Genomic DNA, 13,097 nt, shown 5'->3' with positions numbered 1-13,097 from the left:
GTATACAGGAAAAAAGCGACCAGTGGGTGATAATGATTAAGGAGTGCAGAAGAGGGGTGAAGAAAGCAAGGCGGTAATTAGATACGTATATTATTAAAGTGCAATCTATGGCCCAGATCAAAGTGGTATAATTGACTCCCACAGTCTTTCAAGGCAATGCTTCTGAATCTCCAGTGGCCTTCAGTGTGTGCGCGCATGTGTGTGTGCGCGTGTGTGTGTGTGTGTGTGTGTGTGTGTGTTTGCAGAAATCAGCTAAAAGGGAATGTCTCCTATACTGAATATTTTTAAGCGACATAATAATAAAGTAAACAATAACATTAGTGGAAAACAATGTATTAAAAGCAGAACTGAGAAAATATGCATAAAACAAACAGCCTCTTCCAAAGCAACAAAACCGAGACGATGAAGCAATTTGTGATGTGAGACACAACCTGGCCGCTGCTCTGTCGCTAATGAATTTCAGATTGACTTTGGTAATTAGATCTACCAAGTTGTTTGTTTGAGCTTTTTTACAGCCAAATGAGCGTTGTTTCATTATAATGCTAATGTTTATGAACCAGACAAAGGACCAATATCTCTGAAACATCCCCCCGGGCACTGGGTCTGCGTCCACAAACTCTGGTCTCTTGTTCTGTGTCAACTGAGCAGTTTTTTTTTGCTGTGTTGTGTTTCTTGATCTTATCTTCACCAGGACTGAACTGAGTCTGAATTGAGGATCAGATATCACAACCAGCAACTTCCACATGCTAGTGAAATACATTTTTTGACAGATGACTCCCTGAGGCCGACCCAACATTAGTAGAGTAACCATTTTTAACTTATTTACCGTTAAGTTCCCGCTTGCTTCTGTTCCTGTTTATATACATGTGTACCAGTGGAAGTGTGTCCTGAATGACGCACCTGCTTATTTCTGTGCCCATGACACCGCTGTCGCTGCGAGCAGTTTTTTTCCATCTCTGGAGCTGGAGCACACCAGAGGAGAGTGCGTCCAGCCCTTGGGGCTGTCATGTTTCAGACAATAGCTGTTTTCCTCGCCATGCCAACCCAATCCCTCGACTCCCCTCCGCCTCCCCCGCCCGCTCCCGTCCCTCATCCAGTCGCATGAAGTGAAGGGACAAGTAACAACATTGAAAAGACTGCATTTTGCTGAATAATACATTGCATCTCTCCACCTGGGGCAAATTGAACTTCCGTTCAATCTCTGAAATGGTTTTGTGGAAGAGTCTTTGAAAGTTGTACGCTTTGTGAAATGTTATTTTTTCATTTTTTTGTCATAGCTACCACAAAAGACCCTGCAACTGTAGGTATAAGAAATAGAAAGTCAAATACAGGTTATTTGGTGCCTCTTGTTTTCTCCGCTGCATTATCATGCTCATTGACCAAGCACCAACCACCAGAGAGGTTTGCTTTCCGGGTCACAAACCCACACACTCAGTCAGTTAATGGTAGGATTACTCTGTAGGAGGTCGGGGAAAAAAATAGGAACAGATTATGCAAAATCCATGAGAGATATGTGTGCAATGGAGAAAAAGAAATCACAGAAATACAATTTTTTTCAAAAGAAACTGACATAAAGGGGATAATGATCCCCTTCATGATCCCCTTCGCAGTGCAGCACTCTCTGGAAGAGAGCAGGGTCAAAATAAATATTGTTGACTCATATGATCAATATTTTATCAGTATGGGAGGTTTGAGGGGATTTCAGCAATAGCCAACCAGTTTTAAAACTTCAATTGGGCCCTGAAATGTTGGAAATTATAAATTCTTGTGGCACTATACTATAAGTCAGTTGGACTGAGAGGGGGAAAAGTTGCTGTGTGCTAGATGAAACTGCAGCAGCTGGTTTAGCTAAGTGGGTTTCACCGCTGGCTTTGGTACAAAAGGTCGGGGTTTGATTCCACGTCAGGGCATGGCATAAAATCCAGTGTGTACCTTAAGGCAAAGCCCTTATCTGCGTAGTCCAAAATCAATGATGGTAAGTTGCTTTGGACAAAAGCGTCAGCAAAATGAATAGAATGTAATGTAACGTTAGTACCTCCATCATGGAAAATAGTCTGTGTTTCCAACACCTCCCTGTTTGAGTGGTCAAAATTGACATTTGTGGGTTGATATTATGTTTGGATCTTTTCCTACGGTGGCCCTGAAGTGCAAACCACTACAGCAAATCACACAACACGACAGCGATTCACCACAACGCGACAGCATCTCACACAACATGACAGCAATTCGCCACACCACAACAGCAAATCGCCACAACAGCAAATCGCCACAACAGCATTGTTGAGACGGAAATGGAAAGGGTAGGTACGTATTGGAAACTGATCCTGATTGGTCGCACTGTCTGTCTGTACAATGCTTAAGTTAACGTTCGCAGGGAAAGGTACTGTGTAAAGAGAAACATATAAAGATAGGAGCTACAATATGTATTGCCCTCACTGCGTTATCACTCCGTTATGTTCATGATAGTCATGTTCTGCTTCTATCTAACCAAAACGACCCAAAATATGAGCTGGTAAACCCATAGATCTCCAGACATAAAGTTACAGTGTGGATGCAATATTCGGCAGAGGCTACTATTGTCCCTGCGGTGAAGTTAGTTTTATATCCAACTTGAAACTCACTTCACCAAGCATCCACTGTGTAACTTTATTTCTGACGAGTCATTACTTTATTGCTGTCGTATTGTGTGAACTGCTGTTGTGGTTTTCACTTCAGGGCCACCATATTTTCCTCTTTAGTCTTACAGAACTTGCAGTATTCAAATGTAATATACAGTAGGCTACTGACACATCATTTTCTGAGGCACTAGACTATTAACATTAAAACATTAATCTGAAAAATGATACTGTACCAAACAGTCATATTTCTAAAATTTAGACTTTGTAATCTATATTATATTATATCACATTATTCCGAATTTTCAAACAACGGTATAAGACAAATATTCTTCCTGTCTTATACCATGTCACAGTGTCTAAAATCCATTCTGCTGTGTTCTGTTTGTTTACACTACTCCAGAGATTTTCGAGGCCCCTTATTTTTTTTTCGAAATGCTGCTGGCTCCACTTAATTTGAAAACTCTGGGGTTGAGTTTTAGTCTGGATGGGCAGAAACAAAAACTTTTCCGTGTTTTTAGGCTGTGTTAGTATGGATGGATATCATTACTGTAACAGAGTTAAAACGCTCGTCTGGATGGAGATTGTTTTTATTTTTTAAAAATACTGTTTTAAAATGAAAACGTAATAGTGGGAACGTAGCCTCACACACACACACACAACGCCGTCCTGTCCTTTTCTCAGATTCGGCCTGTCTGTTTGGTTCTGATGAGGGCTGGAGGTGTCAGGGCACCCTCCGGGTAGATATGAGACTCAGTCACAGTGAGCAGTCATGTCTTCTTCAAGCACTTTCAGTTTGAATCTTATTATCAGTCTTCTTCTCAGTCCAGCTCAGAGCGTAACTATTATTTTGCTTTGCGCATTTTTGTCCATAATGTTCATGGACTTTGAACAACATACATGTTTCTGTCATGAAAAGGGCAGGTATGATTTAGCAGAGTGGCTCATGGGATGGCAAGGTCGTCCATCCTGCACTTTGTTCCAGACTAAAATTTGCAATGGACATGACATTTTTTCACAGACAGGCTTGTTGATAAGCATACACTAAGCGAGGGTAATGGGCAGAGTAGGAAATGCGACTATAACTCAGATGAAAAAAATATGTCATGGTGGTTACTTAGGGCAACCAGTGTAGGGGCAGGCAGGAGGCCCTTCTCTCTGCTGCCGTATGTGGTTCCATCATAGCAGTATTCACGACTTGAAGACTATAACAGCTGGAGCCTGGCTAATGACGGGCCTGTTTGTTCTGAATGAACAGATGGACAGTTGGAAAACCATGTCTCTGATGTCTCTCACTCTCCTTCATGGCCCACTGACCTCTTGAAACCCTCCCTGTCTTTTTACCGTGCTCTCAGTGTCTCTGACATCCATAGAGAGTTGCCCATACGGTATTTGATAACATTTTGCAATTGTGTAAGCAATATAAAAAAGGCCACACACACACACACACACACACACACACACACACACACACACACACATCTACACACCTCATCCCTCCTAATGCATGAAGGACTGAATGAGAGAGGAAAGTAACCTACATCTCCGCATGTGCATAGGATACACACTGTCCGTGATAAAAAGATGTCAACCTGACAGGATGGAAGATACTTCAAAGGACTCCAAAGATGAATGGCCCCTGCATAGGTTTGCCCCTTCTGATAACGGAAGGAGACAATAAGACTGCATTGGTATATTCTTTGTTCTGTTTGGTCAAAGCAATTGCTTTGCAATAAAGGCCAATGAGAAAGAGAAGAGTGACTTAGAGAACCGATCTACAGCAAGGTATGACCTTGCAACTAAGACAGGGAGGAAGGTCTTTTGTGTCTTGCCTTAAAAAAAATGGTACATAGTGTAATGTAATGGGATTCCCAAAGCAATTTCTGTTCTACTGTAGCTTTCTGAATGGGGAAACTAATTTACAACTTATTATACTTCTGGTCCCTTCAGGAGTTGGATCAAAATGCTTGGTGCGATTTGTACACTGAACTTTTTTCTGTCTACCGAGCGCATTTCTTTTTAATGTAGCCTGCTGATCCGATGATGGATTTGAATTTTGTAAGACTGTTTCCAGAACACTTTGTCGCTGTTATTTTTAAAACAACCTGCGGTTCGTTTTGTCTCTATATCTTTATTTCCTCTGACTTTGTCCCCCCCCCCAAGTTTTCTTCTCCCCCCTTGTTCCTCCTCGGGTGATTTTCCCTCCCTCGCTGCACTGAAAGTTAAGTCTCATTTCTCATTACATTGAGCTCGGCTCCAGTTGGCAACAGGGTTCAGATGTGCGACACTAAGTCACAGTGGAGCCCTGCAAGTTCAGCCAGCCGCGCCGACCATTGATTATGTCTCCAAGCTTCTTTTTAACATTTCAGACTGCTCTCTTCTCAGTCTGGGATGAGGATGTGCCATCAAAATATGAATACAGACATCGAACACTGACAACATCCGAATACGGACACAGAAAAAATTATATATACTATATGGATACATACAACGAATATCGCAATCACAGCGTAAATAGAACAATAATTGAGGATGTTAATGTTGGGAACTAATGAGGGCGATGGAGGCTGCGAAAGGCCAGAGGATTATTACTCTTATGCTGATCCGAAATGAAACGTTATCTCTTCACATTGGCCTGCCTGGGTTACTCTCTGTGGCACCAGATACTATGTGTGTTGATAGTCGAGCTGTGTTTGTGTGTGTGTGCGCGTGCACCCGTGTTCACACAATAAAAACAGGTGAGAGCGAGGGTGTGCATGTGCCACTGTTGATGACTCCCTCTCCCCTCTCACACGCACTTCAATGGGCTCCCGCTCAAGCGGTCGGGGCGGTGTGCAGAGAGAGACCAAACGGATTGTTGTGGTAACCGCGTCTGTCAGATTTATCAGGTGGAGATTGACTCTGGATGAGGGGTCTCATACATCGTAGTCCTCCGCTCCAGTCTCCATTAGAAGGGCCCAGAGGCACGGCCTAATGGATGTGACGTCAGTGCGGAGAGGGAGGAGGAGGGCCATTGTGAAGAGCGTTGGGGTATTGAAAGTGCCCTCTGGTGTGTGTAGGGGCTGTTTGAAAGCAAATAAATGCACTAAATGCAGAGCCAGAGAATTTTTTGCACAAATACTATATGCAAATGGACACAAAGTGGTGTGTTGAGCAGTAATTTGTGAAAAGCAAGTCTCAGTTAAGCGTCAGAGGTGCAGAGCGGTGTGAGAGAAAACACGGCAAGAACATCAGTATGTGCCGTGTGTTTCTCAGCCGGGTGTTTGTGGGCTGAAAGACGATCCACACATGAGTATAAATTATAAAACAGATACGGGGTGCTCTCTGTCTCTCTCTCACACACACACACACACACACACACACACACACACACGCATGCATAAATGCAAACGCACACAAAGGCCCACTTCTCCACACTGCAGGTGGATGAACAGTGCTTTAAGACTGGAGTCCTCAGAGGCGGCAGCGGGAAAGTGGTAATGAGGGCTGATGGATGGTATTGATGCGACTAAATTTGCAACACTGCAAAAAGCTGAGGAGGTAGAGCTAAACAGTGTGTTCGAAAGCACTCTTGATCGCAATGTGTGTTAGTGTGTGACACACTAGAGAAACCACGGCCTTGTGTTTATGTCGTACAGTTCTCGGGGGCTACTCTTTGGAAGCACAAATAGAGAGCACAAATGAAACCCACTTACCTATCGTCCCCAGCTGCCTAGCGACCTTGCCTCTCAATCACTCTCGATGGACACCTCTTATTTATAGAGACGTTATTTTTTGCCCTCTATAATTTCAGCCCTGGGCTTCTTGAAGAATTAACGGAGGGAACATTGAAGGGAGAGATGGAGACAGAAAATTGGAGGGAGCGAGTGCCTGAGTTGAATCAAGTTAATTGTTTCTATTTAGAGGAGAAAGTTTTACAACATGGCTTTTTTATAGATTTTTTTTTTCAGCAAGTGGTACCACCCTGCTCCCATAACACCAATCAACACACAGATACACACACACAGACACATGAACACCCCCCAAAGGACTTTGGTCCAGGAACGCCTTAACCATAACTATGACATATCTAATTCTAGAGCTATATTTTATCTGGTTATGCTTCTCTTTTAATCACTTGAGAGTAAAGTGAACAAACACGATGATGAATATTTACTGTTTGACTCTCACCACCATAGACTATAAATAAAGATGGACGACATGACAGCCCCTTAAAGTGAAGCCAAATCATCTTGATCGCCCCCTGGTGTCTGGCTGCAGTATTTTTCATACTGACAGGGACATGGACCAAACTGGACCGTCAAAGTATATGTAAAAAAGAAAAATTCCCTCAAAGATGGTTGCTGTCATTTTTGGTATTCATTGTTACACTGATGTATATATGATGTTAGTCGGGTTTTAATTAGTTATTTGGTGCCTTAAAAATGGGGTGAAACATCATGATTGACAGTTGAGACTGACTTGTGATTGGTCGAGAACAAATATCAAGGGACCACACTACGAAGATCACTATTTTGCAGACTCTGGCTCCAAATTGCGTCAGAACCCCAAGATGGCAGATAGGATATCTTAGCTTCATCTTTGGGCAATGGGAGGAGGTGGCGACGGGTCGTCTATTTGTATATGCAGTCACCGTCACCACACAAGCTGGGGATTATCAGAATCTGAACTGGGCTCAGATTTGTCCACAATCACTGTGGCAATAGAAAAGGACAACAAACACCTCGAGGAAGCTCAGAAATCTTGTGGCTTGCCATACTGGGTTTTGGGTGAAACAGCAAAAAGATCTGGTTTAACAAATAAAAAGAAGAAGAAAAGCAACAACGTCATCTTTCCACACATGGCTGCATCTGTATCCTGTTGTTTTTTTAAAAACCAGTGACACAGAGTGACAGACTCTTCTCCACATTAAAGACCACACTCACGATTGTAAGAAGTGCATGACCCAACGCATTAGGGGCCAAGTCCTGAGGTCAACTCTTGGCAGTCTGCCCACATCTGAAAAATAGAAGATGCTCCTTTGAGGACAGAAATGTGTATATCCGTCGACAGTCTACCAGTGTTCTCAGCCAGACTGACCAACATCCATTCGCACCTTGACTCACATGATCACAGCCAAGTGGACTAACAACCCCCATGTGACCTCAGCTACTCTTCGACAGAGGGTTAAATGCTTGCTACTCCCCAAATGTCCGAAGCACTTGGTTGCCATTCACTTTTGCCCCCTTTAAACTACACAATTTCATGCTTGATTTTTCCATTAGCCAACAGTTTGGGAGACTCAAAAAGCCCAGCGGCAGCCGCGCCCGACTCTGTGCGGGGCCCGACAGGGGGCGCCGCCAGTACCCGCCTGCCGAAGCAGAGAGGGGAAAGGCGGGGAAGAGAAGGAGGGTACGGGGGGAGAAGAGCCGACGAGCAGAGAGAGCGCGAGGACTTGGAGGATGCGTGAAACAGCAACCACGAGCCTCGCGCCCGTCGGTCGGCGGCGCCCCCCCCCACCCCCCCCCGAGATTAAAAAGTCCAGGAGGCAAAGTGTTCGGAGAAGACGGAGAAAAACACAAACCCACCGGGCGCTCTGTCCACCGCGACCCACGACTAAGCCGGCTGGAGCCAGCGAGAAGTCGTCGGAGAAGCGGCGGCGGCGGCAGAGCGGGGTGGGAGACATTGAATCCCCCTCCCGCTCTCCGGAGGAGAACGGAGAGTTGGGTAGGGCAGAGGCACCGCGACGGCGCTGGGTAAATGGTTCGGGAGAGAGCGGGGCCGGGCCCAATAGGCGACTGGATCTGCCCTCCCAAAAACAACTATCGGCGAACGTAGCAGCCGTGCATCGGCCGATGCCGATACACGTAAAAAACGCAAACATCGGCCGATACTATCGGTCGAACACTACAAAAAACACCATGCACTGTAAGTTTCGGTTTCTTTGCCCACATTTGCATATTCAACAGTGACTGGTTTTCTGTATTTGTGACGTACCACTCGTGCCCAAGGTTCGTTTGAATTTCAAACTGCAGAGAAGTGCACAGAAATCTCCTCCTCCAGGAGAGGAATGTGAAAACACCTCTAGTGACAAAATTTGCTCAGATAAAATTCCCTATAGTCAAAGTCAGACATTTTAGAGCACAGAAACAGAAGAAAAACACTTTCTGGAGTGGAGGGGGGCTTTAAGGTGAGAAATCCAGTTGGAGTTATTCAATTATTCGTGAGGAGGGCAGTGACACTTTATGAGAGCTGGTATCGCAAGCAGTTGAGACCCCCCACCCCCCTTAGCAACTAGAGGGCTTTTATTCTAAGCAACCAGTATTTATATATTACAAAGTACATATACTTAAGGTGTGAAATCCTGTTTTTCCCCCCCCCTCAGTTGTATTCTAGGTGCAGAAAACGAAATGTTTCAAGTATTCTGAACTTTGCGCCCTTGTCATGCTACAAGCATGCAAACCCATCGATCATAAGTGTTTTTTAATTTTACTTTTTTGCCTTAGATTGCCAACGTTAGATTGCAGTTGAGTGCAGAAATATGAAAAAGTATAAACACATTGTACAACATTGCTCATTTGTGACAGTGACATAGCGAGCTTAATCACAGTTATCTTGCATTAACGTTTCACTTGCCCTACTTCTCAAAGTCCTCAATCTTCTATCTTCTTCAAACTTTCTTCAGACTTTCGACGGTCCGTCGGCAATAAAAGTCCAACCCGGACCAATAATATAGTCGGACCGCTGCTCACTTCCCCTGTGGCCTTTGCATTCGTGTTGACCCATGAGCGAGATGGGTTAGTTAAAGGCAGTGAAATTGTATGTGATCTGGTTTCGTCAGCAGTTGGATCAAGTTGAGCATACTGGTTTGTAACTGGTTGGTGGTACTAAACAGTATCAACCGTGAGCACACACACAGTTGTAAAGACATTTTACCCCCAAAGTTAATTGCCGTGAATTTGGAATAGACCACATGTCTGAGGGAGGAAAAATGACAAGTCAGACATGTTGTAAAAAAACAACAAAAAAACAAACGTTGGTGCCAAAAGGTCATTGCATTAGATAATGTTGTTGAAAAATTAATAAGACAACAATTCTACAGCCCCGCGAGCGGCGCCGTGAGGCTGCACTAAGACACGATGGGGCTTTGAGCTGAATGCTAACATGCTCACAATGAAACTGCTGAAATGCTAAGTGTGTACTGTGTCACATTTAAACGCGGCAAAGATTCTGATCATTTAATAACTGTTAGACTTTGTTCCAGCAATAAGAAGTAAAACCAGTTTGTGGAGAGAAAAAAAAGAAGCTTTAAGGTCCACAGCTTGAAAGGATGCTCCTTTTATTTCTTCTCGAGAATCTGACCTATGGTTTTCTGTGCGGTGACTTCCTCTAATCCGTGCTATTGTTGCGGAGAGAAATGGATGCAGAGTAACTCCCTTTGAGACATTCAAGTGAAACAAGAGAGGAAATTGAATCTTCATCGAAAGGCATCTGTGTGAAGCTGTTACATAACTGGTGCATAGCTAAGCGTCAGACTTTGTCCACAGAAATGTTGGTTCATGTTTATGTGTGCTCTCTGTCTGTGTGTAAGGCCTTGTGTCTTTTTTCTAACCCTTCTGAGTTGGAACTGTAGTCCCCCGCCTCCAGACAGAACCAGAGGAAAAAGAAGAATAGACTTGGCAGGCCTTGAGTTGGCCATCTGTTGCTGTGGGAAGGGGTCAGTCTGCGTTATGCCCTTCTGTCTTGTCCCTCACCCACACATAGACACACAATCCCACCCTCTTTCTGCTGGCCGTCTCGTGCACTGTACGTCATCGCGACGAGCCTGTCACGCGCTCAAAGGGCATCTGGCTGTCCAGTCTGCTGTGTCCCGTGGCCATGTGTCTGGACTTCTGTTCAGAGGGTCTGTGGTTTCAGGGAGAAGCAGAGCAAACCAAAAGGGGGGGGGGGGCCCGACGATTCATATCAATTCATATCCGCTAGCAATGTGCCAAGAAGCTGCTTTCATAATCCTCCCTTCTAAATAATTCACCGCTCGCCCTCAAAATTTCATCAGCACCTACATATAAAGGACAATCTCCCCCTGATCAGCAGCAACAGCAGCAGCGTTATTAAGGTGTGCATTCGAGAAAAGAAGGGGGGGGGGGGATTGAGACAGCGGATGAGTGTGCAAGGCGGAATATAGTGGGGGGTGATGATACCCTTGTCCAAAACCCCAAATCAACGAATGTAGACCACTTATGCAGCTGCAACACGTGAATGTGCATTTTTCCAGATATGACAGTAGCTACTCCATGCCTGGGGGGGGTGTGAAACTGTAGTTTGACACTGACCTCCGATTTGTCAGACAGATTCTGCTAATGGCCATCCAGGCTGCTGGCTGACATTGCAGCAGATACAGACCACAACCCTTGCCTTATATTCTCACCACTCGTGTCATCTCATGGCACCTTCTTCCTGTCAGTTTGAGTAGGTGTTTCATAGCGGTCACAGTGTCTTTGGCTATCGCAGATCAGTAGCCTGGCTTGCATTCCTGAGAAGAAAAAAAAAAGACAAGAATATCCCTCCAAAAGCAATTAGCCCAGTTCTGTGTGGTTTTGTCATCTTAACCCACACTCTCTGCATCCGTTCCAATAAGTTCTGTCTCTGAGATTGGCCTGATATATTTAGCTGGTGCCAGCAGACATCGGCCATGATCGCCCACAAAAAAAGAAAATGGCGCTATCCAAATATGACAACCAAACAAGGCATCAAGACATCCCCCAGAGGCAACCGTGAAAGAGCTTCACCTGCGCCATCAAAAGGAGGATTTAGATCTCATTTATGCGGAGGCAGTTTTTGGCGAAGAGTGGGTGCAAGGAAGGAGGAAGGAAGGAGAAATGACGCCGTGTAATGGGATTTGTACTGTCGCACAATTGTGATTGATCTGGCAGCTCACAGCCACGTGCCATCAGACGTGTCCACTCACGTAAAGCCTCATCAACAACCTTTGCTTTTTGAAATTGGTTGGTTTTCAGTGAGCGCAACACATCATGAATTTCCAGTCCGTCAACACACAAGCGAGCAGTAATGCAACAGGCCGTTGTTGTTTATGAAGTCAAACACTTTGCTCTTTAAATGGTCTGAGGTTTTAGAGCAATTCAGAAAGGACCCGGCTGGGTCAGGGAGAGAAATTGATGTCTATCTATGTGGCATACATGTCCATATTTGTGTGGGGCTTACACCTACACAAAATCTTTACCAGTTATTGCTGATGGCCAAATCTAGACATTCAAAGATAGGATGGATTTACCAGAATTTCCCTCAAGTAGATCTTGTGCAATTACTACCTAACTAGAAGAGATTTTGAAATTATTTAAATAGTTATTATACATTTGCGTTGGATGGCTTTATTTCCTAGCCAGTAGTGAAAGGTTGACTGGGACCAAGCTTGTGAGCTAGTGGTGATATATCTGTCTGGTATATTTGCCAAGAGTAATGTTATTATTCAGTGAGGGCAGTCAATCTGCACTGACAAAACTGATGGTTGTGGGTCTTTCCGTCAAAACTAATAACTCAACTCTCCTTCCTGTGAATACTCAAAGAAACATAGTGGCACTTCGAGGGGAAGCATATTTGTCATCTTAAAAAAAGCGAGCCTGGAATGAAAAGGAGCAAAGTAATTTGGGATTTCTTTTCCGATAGATTCCGTTACTGATGCACATACATTCAATGCTCAAAATTCAACGCTCATTCTTTCCAATGAAGGAAAGACGGTGAATGCAATGTGCATTTCAAGATAATGTAATGCAAGTTTGATGTTTTTGTCCGGATATTAAATTTGACCTTCTTGGGCAGTTATGCAGCCGATGTTCATCTCACCATGTGTCCTGTTCCCTCCACAAGACTAACTTTAGGCTGTTTCCCCGTGTCATGCTGAGACATCCGGGTGAAGGTGTGAAATGAATTCTGTGTGACAATAACATATTTGGCTCCCAACTGTCCGTGGCCTATCCACAGGGGGATCCAGTCGTCTCAAATGCTAATAGACTTCCTCCTCCTCAACTGACACTGATGGAAACGCTGATGACTGTCAGCTTCCATGCTGGAGGGATAAACTGAGACAGAGGTGTAGTTCTAATGTACAGTATATGTATCACAGAGGATCCTGACACAGCAATGAAAAACTAGTTAGCAGTAAAGCATACCTGCTACCTCGTTGATTTCTTTATAGTGGCAAATTGCTGAAAGTAAATAGGAAGCCACAGCCAGAGGCTTAACTTGAGACAGCCTTTGTTTGGTTTTTGCACATTTTAAACAAAGAATTAAACTGTTAATTATCTTGAGAGCTGCAGTTCGACAACATTTTAACACTTTATCCAAATATTATGTGTATGTAAACCTTAAAGGTACACTTAGGGAAATTAGACAGCGCCAGCTTTAGCTTTATATATATGCATTGCAGATGAGAGATGCTCTCATTTAATTCTCAGCAAGGGTGTCTAACCCAAAATTGTTGCACAA

General features: G+C 44.1%; 1 protein-coding gene across 4 annotated transcripts in view; it reads left to right on the top strand.

Annotated features, from left to right (window-relative positions):
- The window catches only part of LOC118291065 (sodium/hydrogen exchanger 9), a 62,438-nt gene that overhangs the window by 32,499 nt on the left and 16,842 nt on the right, over positions 1–13,097 (top strand). The gene's annotated exons all lie outside the window — the stretch shown is intronic.

The sequence above is a fragment of the Scophthalmus maximus genome, chromosome 21 (assembly GCF_022379125.1).
Source record: "Scophthalmus maximus strain ysfricsl-2021 chromosome 21, ASM2237912v1, whole genome shotgun sequence".
Classification (NCBI taxonomy): domain Eukaryota; kingdom Metazoa; phylum Chordata; class Actinopteri; order Pleuronectiformes; family Scophthalmidae; genus Scophthalmus; species Scophthalmus maximus.
This window is presented reverse-complemented; position numbering and strand designations above follow the sequence as displayed.